The sequence below is a fragment of the Pleurodeles waltl genome, chromosome 5 (genome assembly GCF_031143425.1).
Source record: "Pleurodeles waltl isolate 20211129_DDA chromosome 5, aPleWal1.hap1.20221129, whole genome shotgun sequence".
In the NCBI taxonomy this organism is placed as follows: domain Eukaryota; kingdom Metazoa; phylum Chordata; class Amphibia; order Caudata; family Salamandridae; genus Pleurodeles; species Pleurodeles waltl.
The window spans coordinates 1,137,128,155-1,137,146,385 of NC_090444.1; the positions used below are offsets into that span (position 1 = coordinate 1,137,128,155).

The 18,231-nt window shown below is 46.6% G+C and overlaps 1 protein-coding gene across 1 annotated transcript in view; it reads left to right on the plus strand.

Moving 5' to 3' along the window:
- The first annotated feature begins 18,157 nt into the window (after positions 1–18,157).
- Positions 18,158–18,231, plus strand: part of LOC138296318 (amine sulfotransferase-like) — a 499,213-nt gene continuing 499,139 nt past the window's right edge. The window contains exon 1 of the mRNA XM_069235354.1: positions 18,158–18,231. The gene's annotated coding sequence lies outside the window, so the exon portion shown is untranslated.

Here is an 18,231-nt window from a genome sequence, read left to right on the forward strand (position 1 = left end):
TAGTGGTGGGGGAGGAGGCAGGGGGTACACCGCCAGTCCTCTGTACAGCTAGTTGGTGTCTTGCTGCTGTGGAACGTTTCTTCCCCGTAGGTCGTTCCACCTCTTCCTGATGTCCCTTGTTCTGGGGTGCTGTCCCGCGGCATTGACCCTGTCCACTATTCTCCGCCAGAACCCCATCTTCCTAGCAATGGATGTCTGCTGCACCTGTGATCCAAATAGCTGTGGCTCTACCCAGATGATTTCCTCCACCATGACCCTCAGCTCCTCCTCAGAGAATCTGGGGTGTTGTTGTAGTGCCATGGGTGTAGTGTGAGTGGTGTGGGTGAGGGTGTGTGGGGTGATGTGTTGGGGTATGTGATGTATAGTGTGTGGGTGGTGTTTAGGTGATGATGTTATGTGGCTCTGGTTGTGTGTGTGCTCTTGCTGTCTCTCTCTGGTGGCAATTCTTTCTAGTCGTAAAGGGTTGTAGGTAGTGTGGGTGGGTGTTTTATATTGGTGTGGGTGTGTGGGTGTGGTGTGTGTAGTTTGAATTGTCCAATGTGGTGTAGTTTTGTTTGAGTGCGTGTATTTTGAGCACGGCGGTATGTACTGCCAATGGTTTACCACCACTGAATGTCCGCCGCAGTGGTTGTGGGTCTTAATGCAGTGGGCGCAGTTCTGTTGGCGTAATGGTGTGGGTTTTGCTACCGCCAGTTTATCACTGACCTTTGGGTTGGGGTACTTGTGTGTGTGGCTGTATACTAACGGATTAGTTTGTGTGTGTCATGATATGCTTGGCGGTTATCCGCAGCGGTGGCGTTAAGTTGGCAGAAGTCGGCATGGTGGTAAGCGGGATTTACCGCCAATGTCATAATGAGGGCCTATGTACACTGAGGTGGTGGTTCCATTGTTCAAATTGTGACAGCCCCACTTGTGTTCTTTAGATACCTACCGCTGCGGATAAATAGGAGGAGGAGACAAACCCCAGTGTGCAGACCCCTTGTGGACTGGGCTACACTGGAGGACAGGCACATTATACTCACCTATAGACTGGACAGAGCCACAATCACAGAGCTGTGTGCCCAATTGAATCCTGACCTGATAGCTGCTGTCTGTCATCCCACTGGGATCCCCCTTCTTGTGCAAGTGCTATCAGTGCTCCATTTCCTGGCAACTGGTTCTTTCCAAGTGACAGTGGGCTTGGCAGCAGGAATGTCACAGCCAATGTTTTCAATCGTGCTGGCAAGAGTTTTGTCTGCTCTGGTGAAACACATGTGCAGCTACATAGCTTTCCCCCAGGTGGAAGATTTGGCCTCTGTGAAGGCTGGATTCTATGCAATGGGACATATCCCCAATATTATTGGGGCGATTGATGGGACATATATAGCGTTTGCCCCCCCGCCAGAATGAACAGGTGTTCAGGAATCGTAAGAGTTTCCACTCATGAATGTGCAAATGGTGTGCCTGGCGGACCAGTATATCTCCCATGTCACTGCCAAGTATCCTGGGTCGTGCATGACGCCTTTGCCCTGAGGAATAACAGCATCCCAAATGTGAGGGCCCAAGTACAGAGGCACAGGGTGTGTCTAATAGGTGAGCCAGGGTCCCCACCCACTGTATGTCATTTTATACCTTCAGGTGTCATTCCCCATAGGATTGTGTAAGGCTAAATGTTGTCCCTCAATACTTGCAAGTGACTCTGGCTACCCAAACCTATCATGGCTGCTGACCCCTGTGAGGAATTCAAGGACAGGGGCTGAGGAACGTTAAAATGACTCACATGGACGAACCAGAAAGCTCATTGAGAGGACCTTCAGGCTCCTGAAGGCCAGGTTCAGGTGCCTCCATCTGACAGGTGAATACCTGTGCTACTCACCCAAGAAGGTCTGCCTGATAGTAGTGGCATGCTGCATGTTGCCCTCAGACGGCATGTACCTCTTCTGCAGGAGGAGGAGGCTGGAGATGCCCCTGTGGCAGCAGTGGACCCTGAGGACAGTGAGGATGAGGCGGCACAGGATGAGAATGAGGACAACCGAACATCAGTTATACGTCAATACTTCTAATGACACACAGGTGAGACAGTGCAACTGACCATTCCTCTGACTATTGATGTTTTCTGTGTGGCTGTAGCATGATGGCATTAACTTCCTTTGCATCTCAACTTACTGTCACCTATGACTTGTCATTTTACAGATGTTGGTGATATAACAACTGTGTACTGATGTGATGACTACAGACAGCTACAGTTCATTATTTCTATGCTCTCACAGTGTTCAAATCATTTGCACTAGATGTGACTGTTTCCATAAATGCACATTTTCAACACATAAAATACTAGTAGTCAAGTTGTGTTCAAGGGTGTTTATTGTGGTGCTATTAAATTTAGGGAAAAGTGCAATGGAAGGGGGTGATGTGGAGGAAAGTCCAGGGTACTATTCCAGTCTGTTTGTAGCACAGGTCCAGTGTCCAAGGGGCCATAGGGAGGGGAGCAAAGGCAGTTCAAAGTGGACAAGGTGACAGTGTGGGACACATGGGGAACAATCAGGAGAGTCTCGTTTCCTGGTGGTGGTCTTGGCAAGTGTCTCTGGCTTCTGTCTGGGTCGCAGGGAACGTTTGCGGGGTGGTTCACCTTCTGCAGGGGGAGGGGTGCTGGTGGCCTGTGGGTCCTGTGGCAGGGCCTCCTGCCCACTAGCTGCAGCGGAAGTTGAGGGCTGGTCAATGGACTGGCTAGTGGTAGGGGCCCGCTGCTGTGCTGTTCCTTCCCTCATGATTTTGGCCATGTCTGCCAGCACCACTGCTATGGAGATCAAGGTGATGTTGATGGGCAGCAAGTCCTCCCTGATCACCTGATACTGTTTCTCCTGTAGCCGCCTGTTCTCCTGCACGTTGTCCAGGATCTGGCCCATCGTGTCCTGGGAATGTTGGTAGGCTCCCAGGATCTCGGTGAGTGCCTCCTGGAGTGTTGGCTCCCTGGGTCTGTCCTCTCCCTGGTGCAAAGCGGTGTGGGTACGCTGGGTGGGTGCTGTGGTGTTGGATACTGATGGGGAGGCTCTGTGGTGGACCGTCAGTGGCTGGGGTGACAGACTGTCCAGTGGTCCCTGATGGGCCAGGTTGTTGGTCCAGATCCTGAAGTCCAGAGTTACTGTCATCACTGGGGGCATCTTCTGTTGGGAGAGTGGATAGTTGTGGCACCTCCTCTCCGCTGACATTGGCTGGGGCACCTGTAAGGGATGTGAATTATATATTATGCTTCATGTCTGTGGCATACTGTACATCCCTGGCTCCCCCTCTGTTGTTGCTGTTGCCCTGCCACCTTTGTTTGTGTATGGTGATGTGTTGTGGACTGTTAGTTTCCCTATGCTGTGCATGCTTTAGTGATTGGTGTCCATGCAGGGCTGGGAGGGCTGCCCATGCATAGGTATGGTATGCAGGATTTGGCATTGGGTTAGTCATATGTGTAGGTGCAGTGTGTGGGATGGAGTGGAGTGATGGGAGTGAGGGTGAGGGGGTGTGATGGTATGCAGGTATGGGGAGGTGATAAGTAGTAAATATTGACTCACCAGTGTCCACTCCTCCGGCTACTCCAGCGAGTCCCTCAGGATGCAGTATGCCAAGACTTGCTCCTCCCATGCTGTGAGCTGTGGGGAGGAGGTGGGGGTCCACTGCCAGTCATCTGTGTGGCGAGCTGGTGCCTTGCTGCCACGGAACGTACCTTCCCCCGTAGGTCATTCTACCTCTTCCTGATGTCGTCCCTTGTTCTTGGATGCTATCCAATGCCATTCACCCTGTTCACGATTCTCCGCCATAGCTCCATCTTCCCGGCAATGGATATTTGCTGTACCTGTGCTCCAAACAGCTGTGGCTCTACGCTGACAATTTCCTCCATCATGACCCTTAACTCCTCATCAGTGTTGTTCATTAAGGGTTGTGGGTGTGAGTTTTATGGTGCTGTAGGTGGGTGTTTGTGGTGTGTGTATGAGTGTCAGGTGTGTGTTCTTTGTATTGGCCAATGTAGTGTTGTTTTGTATGTGGGTGTCCATTCTGAGTGCAGCAGTATGTACCTCCAATGGTTTACCGCTAATGAATGTCCGCCATGGTGATTCGTGGGTCATGATGTGGTGGGCGTTGTTTTGTTGGCGTAACGGTATGGGTGTTGGTACAGCCACTTTAGCACTGACCTTTGGCTGGTGAATTGGTGTATGTGGCAGTATTCTGTCTGATTGGTGTGTGTGTGTCATAATATAGGGAACGGATATTCGCCACTGCGAGGGTAAGTTGACGGCCATCACCGTGGAGGTAAGCGGGATTTACCGCCAATGTCATAATGAGGGCCAGTGTGTCAAACAAAGTACGTACCACATATGTACAAATGTCAGACATTTGTGTAGTCCACACACAAGTCACCATGAACTCATTACCAACAATTAGAGACATTTGAAGGGTAACATATCCTACATAGCACCCATCAACCATCATCAACAATGCCTGAGTTGTGTTTGTCGTCTTAAATGTAATGTCCTCTAAGTCAAACAACTACACACATCACGTGAGTCAACACATTTCACAAACACATACCATGACTGTTGTAGATCACTTACTGCCAACAAATGTGGATACACAGTTGGCACACATTCATACATATGCATGACATCCAAAATTATTACATGCCGTACATTCAGAAACACACACATTGGTTTAACAGTCCACAAGCACCCAAATCCCAAAGTTGCATGCTCTACCATATGTGGCTATACACAATATTACACACTGCAGCCCATCCCAACCCATTTACATGTTGATACAGGGTGCATCCATGGTAAATAGAACAAAATCACGCAAACTCAAATAGAGTCAGAACATTTACACTAATGTGTCGAAAAGACCCGCAGATGCAATCATTCCATACATGGGCCCTTAACGTGAATTCCACCCTCGCACTACACTCATGCGCCTATCCTGTGAAATCAAAGTCTACAGGTAATGCGTCGTATATGGCTGCATATTACTACGTAGGTAATGCATCAAGTATAGTCACGCAAACATCCTATGCGTCAAAAAATACACGCATGATGTAAAACGTGTTGCAAGGGGACAGGAAGTGATGTAATGGGAAGTCCTGTTTACAGGCATGGTACCGTGGGTGTACTTTCACTTCACAGTCTGTGCATCTTTCAACTGTGTGGCTGTGTGTTGGTGTTGGTGGTGTGTTTTAGGCGATTATTGTATCTTGTGGTGTCTCTCTTGTTGTGTCTGTTATGAATTCTTACTTGTACCAGTGTCTGTGATATTGTGTAGTTTACTGTATTTCTCTTTGCACTTGTCCTGTGGGTGTCTGTCTGGGTATTAGATTAGTTGGGTTAGTTGGGGTTCATAAGTTTGGGCTGTAAGTTTCCTTTTTTCTAATTTTCTTTTTTTCCTATTTACTGTTTCATATTGTGCATGAGGGACATGTCAGAAAGGGCGAGGCTGACACGGATGGGGAAGGTGGAGCTTGGAGGCTTCATGTGGCTGGTGTGCCACTTCTTACCTATGATGCTCGAGATGGGGGGGCAGAGTGATATAGGGCTATCAGACTGAGGTGAGGCGGCTGCGGTGAGGCAAGGTGCTCCACCACCTGAGGAGGGTGTACCGTACCAGCCGTAATGAGTACCAGCTAAAGCATTGTTGGGCTGACCTGATTGCCAGAGTGCAGGATCTGCTGGACCACCTGTGCGTTGTGATCGTGGCCCTTTTGATGAGTATCCCATTGACATATGTGTACTGTAGAATGCTCCTGAGTGACAGTAGCAGATCTGGTGGCGTGCTGCATGCAATGCTTGTGGACAGGTTGAATGCAACCAGAATGAAGTGTTACTGTCCCAGTACTGCAGTGGAGTCCATATGTCTATACATTTTAACAATGCAGGTCAGAGGTTTGTTGAGTCATGCACGACTATCACTTAGTCACACATTTCAGGGGCCATGGCAACACCTGTGCTCTTGCATTCTGTCAGTGATGATAAGGCAAGACACCAGCAGCATACCATATTTCAATGGATCCTGACTGCAAATGGGCAATCCATGTATAGCGCAACATTGTCATTATTACACACACATGATCCCTGTCATTATGTTGGCAAAAGGGTCATACCCGCCTTAGGGGGCACTGGCAATGGGGCATATGTTACCAACAGACAACTTTGCCACATCTGTCATGGCCCACTGAACGCATGTTACTTGCAGACTAAAAATTGAGCCACATGTCCATCAAACAGTTACTCAGTGTGCCTTGAAGTACAGGCCACAATACCTGAGTCACTTGTATTGCAGTGCACCCAGGAAGTGCCATGGATTTATCACCTAAATCCAAATCATGCCATGGAGTACCATCTCAAATGGATTGCCCATATATGGTTGTTGTAGGGTATAGCACTACATAGGTCCAGTGCATGTGTGCAGATGTGTGGCTCTCAATCACCGGAGTGTCAGTGTCAATATGAGTTTGCAGTGGTATGTTGTTGTACTGTCTTCAAGCAGGATCACTAGCTCACTCATCTTAAATGTTACACACTGTGACATGTTGTCCACTCGTAGTGACAGTGATATGACACTGAGCATGTTTTTTCATCCATGTCTTACAGGTGGACCTCTCCCCTACACCATTGGAGAAGTGGCAAGATTTCAGGACCCAGATGTATCCAGAAAGTGTGATCATGTTTGTCCTGTATAGTGACTGCGGCTGTTGTGTGCGTGACTCTTGTGTGTTGCACTCAATGCTAGATATGATGAGCTGGCACATGTTAAGTTTTCAGAGTAGGCTGGATGGTGACACAGCGTCCCATGCAAGGGTTACCCATTCACAAACAAAGAGTCATATCTTGGGAGTCTTGTGCAGCACAATGGTCAGCAGCCGGTGAAAAAGGTGATTAGTAGCCACATGTAGGCTCATATGTGACTTGGAAGTGCACCACTGTCAGTATGTTGGCACTGGGTCATACCGTCAGTCACACAACACAGTGATGCATCAGTATTCAACACTAATTGGTGCATCCCTGTATTGTAATGTAAATGTAGGACTGGGTAGGTAACTGTCCCCCTCATGGTGCTCCATTAATTGTACTCCATTTATGTGACACTTATGTGGTGTGTATGCAGGTCAAGGCCAGATGTGTGCTGGCATCAATGTGGCGGTTTAGATAATTGTGTTGCCAGATCAGGTATTGGTGGGTGTCCACACCTGGACACATAAATGTAGATGTGAATGACCTATGGATACCTGCTTCCTAGGTGGCAGCCCTCCTCACATGTGGTCCATTCCCTGACTCCATGTGTAAGTGGACATGCCTTAGTGGTTAACTTTGACAGTTGTGATGATGGATTCCATGCCCATCCCCCCAGAGGCACAGAGGTAGGGGAGCAACATATTTGTAGGCAGATGTGATGGTCACAATGTAGATGACAGTCATCTCAATCAGGCTTGCATGTGTCCCAATCAACACTGACCCCTTATGATTAGCAACTGCATACCATTCTCCCACTGACATCTACTAGTCACTGGTGTTGTGTGGTTTAAAGTTCACTCAGATGATGAATATTTGAGGGCCTTGCCCATGTGCAGTTGTTGCTGACTTTACATTGTGACACATTGCACTAAATCAATGCACAGATTAGTTTTTTTTGGTTCCAACTCTTGTTGTGCATTGCTTTGGTGTCAATGACATGATGGGTAAGCAGCATTGCCGTTACATTCATAAGGGGCATTGTATTATCTGGAATGTGTTTTGGAGTGCATGTGCAAATCGAGGTAAAGTGTTAGAATATCATCTGTACATACATTATACAGTGCTGACACTGATGGTTGCCTGTCTCAGATTAAGAGCTGCCAAGAGGGACACTGAGGAACTCAGGGCGTTCCAGAAGAGGGCAGTGCACTATCGCCACATATTAGATGTGGAGTCTGGGTACAGCAGGATGGCACAACGCTATCGAAAGGAGCGAGCCACTGGGGAATGGCGGGCATTCAGCCTGGGGGGACCCACACTGCCCACAAAGATTGGACTGAGCACCACAGCTACACAGGGGGCCACAGCCGCCACTGTCACTTCTGCCCCACCAGCAACACCCTCTACATCAGCACCACAAACCACCATGCCTGCTGCAACGGACATGTCTTCAAAAAGGGACCTACAGAGTGACATTAAACAGGTCCTGAAGAAGCTGGACAGCTTAAAGAAGGAGGTGGACCGTAACACAAAGAGACCGAAGGCCACAAAGAGGACACTCAAGAGGGCCAACCTCTGAAATGATGCCTCCCATTCACCCCCAGTTCAGTCCCCTCCCTCATCATTCCTTATCAAATTTTTTAGTGGGTTTCAGGGAGCTAGTGATAGGTTAGATTAGGTTAGTTGTTTAGATAGGATAAGTAGGTTTGGGAGGGGTGGGTTTTCAAATTATTACATGTTAATTTGTGGGTGGGGGGTAATGTTGGGGCATTTGTGTTTTAATAAACAAAAAAACAAAAAACAAAAAAAAGAAACACAAAAAAATATATATTTGTTTAGGATTAGGTAGTATATGTTTAGGTTAGTATATGTCCTGCATGTGTCTCGTGAAATAAGGGGGGCGGGGGAACAATGTTTAGAGTGTGTTGTTAAATGTGGTAAGTAAATTTATCATAGGGTAGTTATGGCCAGTTGTGGGTGATGTACTAGTAAGATAGATTAGTTAGGATAGGCGTTTTTCCTAATTTTCTGTTCAGTTTTCTTCATATATAATAAAAGTCTGGGTACTCCCTTACTGGATATGTCATACGCTTGGGTCTCAGGGTCTTCCCATGAGTGTACAGTGAAAACTGTCTGTTGGCCTGGGGATTCTGTCCTGCATCCAGATCCCTCTCTTAACATGTTCATTCCAACTTAAAACTGAGCTGTCACATTGGCACCTACAACACAACTACTTGTCAATGCATCTGCCATCCAATGTACTCACCAGTCAAGGTGACTATGGTTCCCATGTATTGGACAGGTAGGTGTGGTTTTTAAGCAGTCATTGTTTGGGTCCTGTGTCAGAATGTTGGGCACACTGGGACGTCTGACTGCAGCCTGCAATTCATGTCAACACTGCTAAACTGAGCAGTGCCAATTTCAGATGAGGTTAAGTATATCTATTTCACACCAATGTGTATCACTGGTACTCCCAGCTGACGTTATTGCCCGAGCACTCTTACACAGCCATTCCTGCTGTATGTAGTGGGTGAGGCATAGATGTGTTCAACATATTTCACATACACAGTGACTTGCTCATAGGGGATATGTTGAGCATTGCCTTTCATCATGTAGGTACCTTGTGCGTAGATATGTGCCCCCAATATTTCTGCACTCTTGTACTGACACTCTGTGACTATGGACATGTTACATGCATCACAAATCTACAGCAAGGAAGATGTGTCACATTACACAGAGACAATGTGGTTGTGCAGGTGCTGTTTATTTACAAGTGCTGTGGTGCAATATTTACATTGTCCAGGTCTGTGACCCCATTAGTGCAAACCAATCTATTGTGACACAACACAAGTCCAAGGTTGAGGGACGTCATTGGACAAGCTTGTGTAAAGTGTTGTTCAGTGCAGGGGAACATGAATTGCCAATTGAGTAGTCAGAGACAATTGCAGTCCATAGTTGAAAGGTTAACAGTGTGTCGGCGAAGAGTGCATGTCACCAACTGTAGCAACACTGGCATGATGTCAAGCATAGGACAAAGGGAAATCACTGCCCATGTGGCATGGGCTGGTGCTACTGGGTACTCCTACGGTGAAGATGATCTGTTCCACATTTTCATCCTCTAATGTGTGTGTTGTCTCCTCTGCCCTTGGTGTGGTGGTGGGGTAGAGGGGGCCACACACACTTCAGAGGTTGGAGAAGAGGACACCAAATTCCTGGCAGCTGCCATTTGTGGAACTACATATGGCATCACTGCAGCAAGGAGGAGCTGCAGATTTTTTAGTATGGCAGCAACATCCCTGTGGTAGGCAGCCATGTCTGCCCTGAGGGAGGCCAGTTTACAGTGCATGGAGTTCTGCTTGTTGTCATGCATGCTGCCATAAGATTGGGAGGGCAGGTGTTGTGGCAACTCCCTCATGACAGTGGTTAGGTCCCACAGATTGTGTGCCTTGTTTGGCTTCTGTCTGTTCAGTGGCTGTTATGATACACGTGCGCATACCCTCAAGGCTGGCTGCCATACTTTGCATCCCCACCCGGACTTCCTTGGCCAGCTTCCGCTGGACTCCCACTACTGCCCTCTCAAAGCTGGTCACAGTGTCTTCGGAGTCCTCAGCTGTATTGGAGCAGGCAGGTCACACTATTGGGGTGGTGGGGGGGGGGCATCTGGGATGGCTGCTACATGAATGCTCCTCCTTGCGACTGGAGGTGGTGTCTGGAGGGTTCCCAGTACATCTTGGAGGGTTTCCTGGCTGATGGTTGGCAGCTGGTCATCCAGGTCATCAGGGTAGTCCAGAACAGGCAAATCCGCAGGAGAGCCAACGTCCTCTCCAATGGGATATTGTACAATTAGTGTGTCTGTGTTGTGGCAGTTGATATGTGACGTCACTGGCTTCCTATTGGTGGCTCATTGTCATCTTGGTTCCCATATATTGTTCCTGTACTTGATGTTTGCAGTCTCTCACCCCAATGCGCCACCTGCATGTCACATGTAGGGAAAGACATTTTGCCCAATTGTGTATGTCACATCTTCTAGGTGTGAGTTATGTCCTATTTGTCGGTTGCCACCTTCTTGTCCACATAAACCCCTCCCTATGCTTCCACTTGCATGGTGAGGCCTTGGCATTGGTGTTGATGTGCTGATGCCACAGCACCACACATGTCAATTTACCCTGTGTGAGAAAGTAGCCTCTTTCTAGCATGGTTACCCCCAATTTTGGCCTGTTTGTGAGTGTTTGTCAGTGTGTTTTTACTGTCTCACTGGGATCCTCCTAGCCCGGACCCCAGTGCTCATAGGTTGTGGCCTATGTGTGTGTAGTCAGTATGCTTAACTGTGTCACTGAAGTTCTGCTAACCAGAACTCCAGTGCTTATGCTCGCTCTACTTACCAAATTAGCCACTATAGTTTAGTGACTTCATACTCAAATTCCAATTGGCACACTGGACATCCCTTATAAGTCCCTAGTATGTGGTACCTGGGTACCCAGGGCATTGGGGTTCCAGGAGATCTTTATGGGCTGAAGCATTTTTTTTGCCACCCATAAGGAGCTCAGACAAACCTTTCTTCAGGACTGCCACTGCAGCCTGAGTGAAATAGGGCACACACTATTTACAGCCATTTTCACTGCACTTAAGTAACTTATAAGTCACCTATAGGTCTAACATTCATTTACTGAAGGCTAGGTGCAAAGTTACTAAGTGTGAGGGCACCCTTGCACTAGCACAGGTACCCCCACTCTGTCCGGGGCCAATTCCCCAGACTTTGTGAGTGCGGGGATACCATTACACGTGTGCACTACATATATGTCCAGACATATATGTAGTTTCACAATGATAAATCCGAATCTGGCCATGTGAGGTGTGTAAGATCATGGAATTGTCCCCATTCCAAATCTGGTATTGCGGGGCCAATCCCATGCATCCTTGGGGCTCCACCATGGACCCCCCCCCCCCAGTACTGCCAAACCAGCTCTCTGAGGTTTGCAATACAGCCCCAGCTACTGCCACCTCACAGACAGGTTTCTGCCCTCCTGGGGACTGAGCGTCTCAATCCCAGGAAGGCACAACAATGCATTTCCTTTAGGAGGAGGGTGTTACACCCTCTCCCTTTGAAAATAAGTGTTACAGGATTAGGAGGGGTAGCCTCCCAGAGCCTCTGGAAAAGCTTTTAAGGGCACAGATGGTACCCTCCTCGCATAAGCCAGTATACACCAGTTCCCGGACCTCCAGCTCCTGCTCTGGTGCGGAACTGGACAAAGGAAAGGGGAGTGACCACTCCCCTGTCCATCACCACCCCAGGGGTGGTGCCCACAGCTCCTTCAGTGTGTCTGTGGCATTAGCCATCTTGGATTCCAAGGTGTGAGAACACTCTGGAGACCTCTGAGTGGCCTGTGCCAGAAGGTGACATCGGAGACCCCTCCTGATAGGTGCATACCTTGGTAGGTCGCCAATCCCCCTCTCAAGGCTATTTAGGGTCTCTCCTCTGGGTGTTTTCTCAGATTTAACTTGCAGGACTCCTCCAGGAATCCTCTGTATCCTCTGCTTCAGCGTCTGACCGTCGGATCAACCGACGACTGCTCCAGGAACCACTGTAACTGCAGCAAAGTACCCAGGACGACTCCTGTGACCTGCAACTTCAGCTACAGCGAGCATTTGCAACAATTTCCAATGTGTGCATGCTCTGAGGACTCCCTGTCTTCATCCTGCACCAGAAGAACCAAAGGAATCTCCAGTGGAGTTATGGAGTCACTTCCCTGCTTCTGCAGGCACCCTTCTGCGATGACAACCGGCACTCTGGGACTCCTCTCCTGACGACAAGCGTGCTCCCTGGAACACAGGTGGTGGACCAACGTGACCTAGTCTGTCCTAAGGTCCAGCTGTCCAAATTTGGTGGAGGTAAGAGCTTGCCTTCCAATGCTTGTACAGTATCCCTGTGCACCACGTCATCTCAAGCTCCTTGGGCTTCTGTGCACTTATTCCAAGAATCCTGCATGCACAGTGTAGCACAGGTCCCCAGCACTCCATCCTGCGATGCACAACTAGCTGAGTTGTACTCCGGCGGCATGGGACCTTCTATTGTTGTGTTGAGACGGCCACACTTTGCATCTTCTTTGTCCCCATGTCCTGGGACTCCTGTGGGTGCTGCCTGGTCTTCTGTGGGCTCTCTACAGTGCTGAGAGCCCCCTCTGTCTCCTCAGTGTGAGTTGAGACCCCCAGATCCCTCCTTGGTCCAAGCAGCGCCAATTTGATGCTAACTGCGAACTTGCGTGAACCAAGGCTTGTTGGCAGAATCTAGCGATGCAAACTGCCTGCATCCAACAACTCGACGTGGGACATCTCTTGCACCATGCAGGAACCTGCAGCCATCTTCTTTGGTGCTCTTCTGTACTCTTCTTCTCACAGGAGAATCCACTTTTGGACCATCTTCTAGGTTGGCAGGGACTCCTGTCCTTCCTGGAATCTTCTGCAACTTCTGGACTTGGTCTACTCTCTTCACAGGTCTTCAGGTCCAGAAATCCACCGGTTGTTGATTGAAGTCTTCCTTGGTTTTTGCAAAATCTCTTATCATGACTTGTAGTGTGTCTTGAGGAAACTAGCAGTACTTTACTCCTACTTTCCTGGGCTCTGGGGTGGGGTACTTTACTTACCTTTGGTATTTTCTTACACTCCCAGCGCCCCTCTACACACTACACTTGCCTAGGGGGGAATTCGTGATTCGCATTCCACTTTCTTATTATATGGTTTGTGTTGCCCCAAGGCCTATTGCATTCTATTGTATTTTCTACTATTTGTACTATTCTATGACTGTTTATTTACCTGATGTTGGTTAATAGTGTATATATTGTGTATAATACTTACCTCCAGAAGGAATATTGTCTCTAAGATATTTTTGGCCTTGTGTCACTAAAATAAAGTACCTTTATTTTTGGTAACACTAAGTATTGTCTTTTATTGTGTATAAGTACTGTGTAACTATAGTGGCATTGCAGGAGCTTTGCATGTCTCCTAGTTCAACCTAACCTGCTCTGCTACAGCTACCTCTAGACAGCCTAAGCTGCTAGAACACTGCCTACATTTCACTAATAAGGGATAACTGGACCTGGTATAAGGTGTAAGTACCTTAGGTACCTAGTACAAACCAGGCCAGCCTCCTACACCCTGTCCCAGTCTTTCATGTTACACATACACCTATGAGGGCCAATGGCCTGGCACTGGGCAGTTTCCTGCAGTTTACATTCTGGCAATACCAGTTGTCCTGTGCCACCAGACCAGTTTTACCTTCAACGCTACCCTCCTGGTCTGTTTCAGCATTTCCAGCAGCCTTGTCATGGGAGTGAACACCCATGCAGAGGTTGTTGGTGTTGTGTTGTGGTGTGCCCTTGGGTGCCCTTGCACAGCCATGGGCAGTGCAGGGGGTCCCATGCCCTGGCTCTTTGCCCTTTCCACTGCGTGATTTTCTGGGCTGACATGCATTGTGTATAGGCTATGTGCCTTCCCCTTCTTGCACTTGACATTTTGGCATATTTTTCCCCCATGCAATTTACCCTGCATATGCACTGTTTCCTGGTAGTCTGCGCTGTCCTGTCCTGCGATACCAATGACGATTTCTTCCGGGATGACCGATGCAACCATCTCCTCCATCTCGTCCAGGTCCTCTTGTGGTGCTGGACTCCCACCTCCGGTCTGTAGTGCTACCTTCCTGTTCCTTGCCATTTTTATGGGCGAGCGCAAAGTGTTCCGTCCATTCTGTAATCTCTCTTTGGGCTTCAAACCACGCCCATGTCACGTCAGTCACTTACATTGGTTCGTGGGCTTGCCTTTTAAAATCCGCTTGCTTTCATTTGTGAAAGGCATGCATACGTCCTGCCTTTTCCAGTGTTTAGCCCACCTACACAGCACCGGTAAAGTACTAAAAACATACGAGGCTCGATGTTTTCATCCTGGGGTCTGGACTACTTTATCTGTTTATTTTCCACGCAGCGCAATCGCGCTGCGTTTTTTTCTTTACAACCCTAATACCTCTAACTCTAGCAAATGCGAGACCCATTGCATTGAAAATGCTTGTCTTCCCTTTTGCTTTTTCTGTTTCTCATTGTTTTTATGCAACATCATGTGTGTTAAAATAAGCCATTCTGCCTGTTGGTCGAGCGCAAGACACTTTTTAACTGACATACTCTGGCTGATGAAAGCGATAAGAGCCCCTATACGAGCAAGCTGTTAAGCCATGATTGATTGCTGCACCCTTCATTCGGAGTAGATTTATTTTCCATGCCGGCAATGCACATTGATACCTGAACCATGTGTTACAATAATCCTGCTTCCACATCCCACGCACACAGCATCTGCATTACCAGAGGAAAGGGATAAACACGCCATACAAATTTGTAAACACCACCCCCCTCCTCTGCCTTTAATGGAATGGTATGCAGCAGTTGCAGTCTGCATAATGCCTGCTTAAGTACATCATGTCGCTTCTGTAATGTTGCGTTCAGCTCGCTCTTGACTTGCTGGGTTTGGTGAACAGGAGTCTGCCTCCCAAACTTATTGGCAATTCAGAGTACCCAATTCAGTGTACTGGAAGCTTGAAATGCAATTCAGTGGTGCCCATGGATACTTGTAATCACACCAAGAAAGGGAAGCCCTGTGTTTAAAAGTGTCTTGAGAACAATATGTTTCAGTAGAACAACATGTTTAGAACAACACAGACATTTGTTCCAGATGAAAAAAAACATAATTTATTACCACTTACATTTCTTTAAAACAGCATGTATACGTACAAAGTATGATACGTAAATTACATAATTACTTTCTGTCAAGGAGGGGTGGGTGACGGAGCAATTTTGTGAAAAGGACTGGAAATAAAAAATTTAGGTTATGGTGCTGTGAACAAGTTTGCCTGAGTGAAAGATCACAATCGATTTGTGATCTTGTCTTGTTTTTACCCCTCCAGAAGTCTGTTAATTTTCACAATATCAGTATATCATTGAAATACTATAATTGGGAAGGATAAAAGCAACATTAATTTTTTACAAATAAATTTGTGACTTAAGTGAATATTTGCAAGTTTCAGTTCTTTTTGACATTCTGTGGTTTTGTTTCCAGTGTTGCTTCATGCAGATTCTATGGGTTTTGGTAACGGTTCCCTTTCCCCTTTCTTTTACTTCAATTTTTCCAGAGAATGGTGTTATAGAAATGTCTTCCCGCAATCTTCGCCTACGAGCAAGATATTCTAAAATGGAGTGATCTCAAAGTGGGAGTTGTTGTGATGGTGAACTATAACGCTGATAGTCCAGAGGAGCGAAGATTCTAGTTTGATGCCCAAATAAAAGCATTGAAAGTATTCTCAAGGACTAATAAAGAGGTGCATGCCAGAATTTTCATGAGGTAAGTTTTTTTCTCTGTTTTCCATCGAGATTTGTTGTTTTACATAATTTGTAATACAATGAAATTCCAATGTAATCTTTATTATCACCATATCTTTTTTTTAATTGGAGTTTTTTTAAGGAAATGTACAAAGGTGTAAAAGAGCTAATTGTGCACCAGCCAAAACACTGCGAAATTAAAAATATTGCTAAAATTAGATATTTTAAAAGCAAATTGCAGATGTGTTTTGTTTAACTTCATGAAAGCAGGTCTGTGCTAAACACTTCTGACTAATTAAAAGCAGAAGAGGCTATAAATTATAGATTTTTTTCTGAAGAAAAAAACATTATTCCTTACTTTAACAGCAATGCTGAGGATCAGTTAAACTAAAATCCCCCATCACAATGGAGGGGTCATTTAGAATTGTTGCAGCTGGGGCACCACTGTTTATGTACCTTGTTCTCACCCTGCCATATTTGTGTTCCACCCGCTTTTTACATCAAGCGCGCAAGCACTCTGACGTGTTGTAATCTATCTGTGGGCTTTTAACCACACCCACAGCACACCCATCACTATCACTCGTTCATGGTCTTACCCTTCAAAAATCCTTTGTTATTCGTAAATGCTTTACATTTGTTCCTCCTTTGGGCAGTTTTGTTACGGCCTTGGCCTTCAACCCTGTTACATGGATAATTGCACGATTGCCTATACGTTTGACTGCGAGCGAACACCTTTTTCTTTTTGGGTCTCTCCTTCGCGCTCATGCTCATGGCAGCCATGGCACTTTGAGTCGCCTCACTTATGTCAACTGTTTTATTTTTCATTTTCAAATTATGTGGCAAGAAAAGTCTAGTTAGGAGTTTAGAACACCAATAACTCTAACTCTAGCAAATGCAAGACCCACTGCATTGCAAATGCTTGTTTCCTTTGTCTTCCGCTTGCAGTCATGCCAGCGTTTCTTGCACTCAATGACAGTTCTCTGACCTCTGCCACACTGTTGATCTTGTCCACTATTTGCCTCCAAATTGCCTCTCTCCTTCCAAATGGCAATTTTGAGGTGATGAAGAGTTGCTCTTGGTGCTCCATCACCTCTCTCACCAGTATTTCATGCTCCTCTTCGCTGAAACAACACTTCCTCTTTTTCTTCACTCTCCCCTGAGTCTTGTCAATGTCCTCCTGGCTGGTTCCTGGTTGTCTGGGGTCTCCCTGGGGTCTCTCCTGGCTTTGTGGGTCCATCTTGCCTCTCCTTTGCACTGTTTGCTCTGTTAGCATCTCTTTTTGATGCTATTGCATGCAAAAATGGCACATTTCTGTTTTGCGATGTGTTTACATATCATAAACCGGATTAGAGTCATTTTTCCTCCGTTAACATAATTTTTCCTTAGGACAAGGTGCAATGGTTAGCGTCAGAAAAATGACTATAATCTATTTTTAGCGCCACCCAACGTCATCGTATAAATATGACGTCTGGGTAGTGTTAAAAAATGACGCAATCAGCACTAAACTTTTTGATGCAATACTAAGTTAGCGCACGGATCGCCTGATGGGTCATAGATTAGATGTTTGCTTCTTTTGTGGAACTATTCCTGACCTCTGCAATCAGCTTGGGGCAGCAGAATTAATTCATTCTGTGGATAGTTTGTTGAACAGATGTTTTTCAACACAAATCTCAGAAAGTCCTTCAAGAGTCCTTTAATGTTGCGAAGAAGTAATAGTAAAAAGATGTTTATCCTTTAGTCAAATAAGTGTCATCTGAAAAAGAACACGAATCAAAACTATTTTTTTGGGTGTTTCACAACATAGGGTGGGACATGTTGATCCGCTAGGGAGCTGCAGTGCCCTTGAGCGCATGCACTTCTCCACTGACCTACTTTTTTTGAGGGAGGTACAGCGAGTTAATTTCGTCACACCAGAGTGGTTACTATTGAACTGTCTGCAGCTCTAAATCCCACTTCAAGTTTTAACTAATCTAGTTTAATTTAGCGAAAGAGACACACCCGTAGAAATTATCTTCTCTTGTGAGAATATAAAAACACGCCTCGCTGGGGTCAAGTAAGAACCTGCCTTTGTATTAAATTATCTAGTTACCAATGCCATATTTTTTCGGTTTATTGAAAGGTTGATTGTGGATCGTAAAGAAGAAGCTTCAGTGGCTCCTGAAAACAACATAAAAAAGTGAGCGTACACGAAAAAG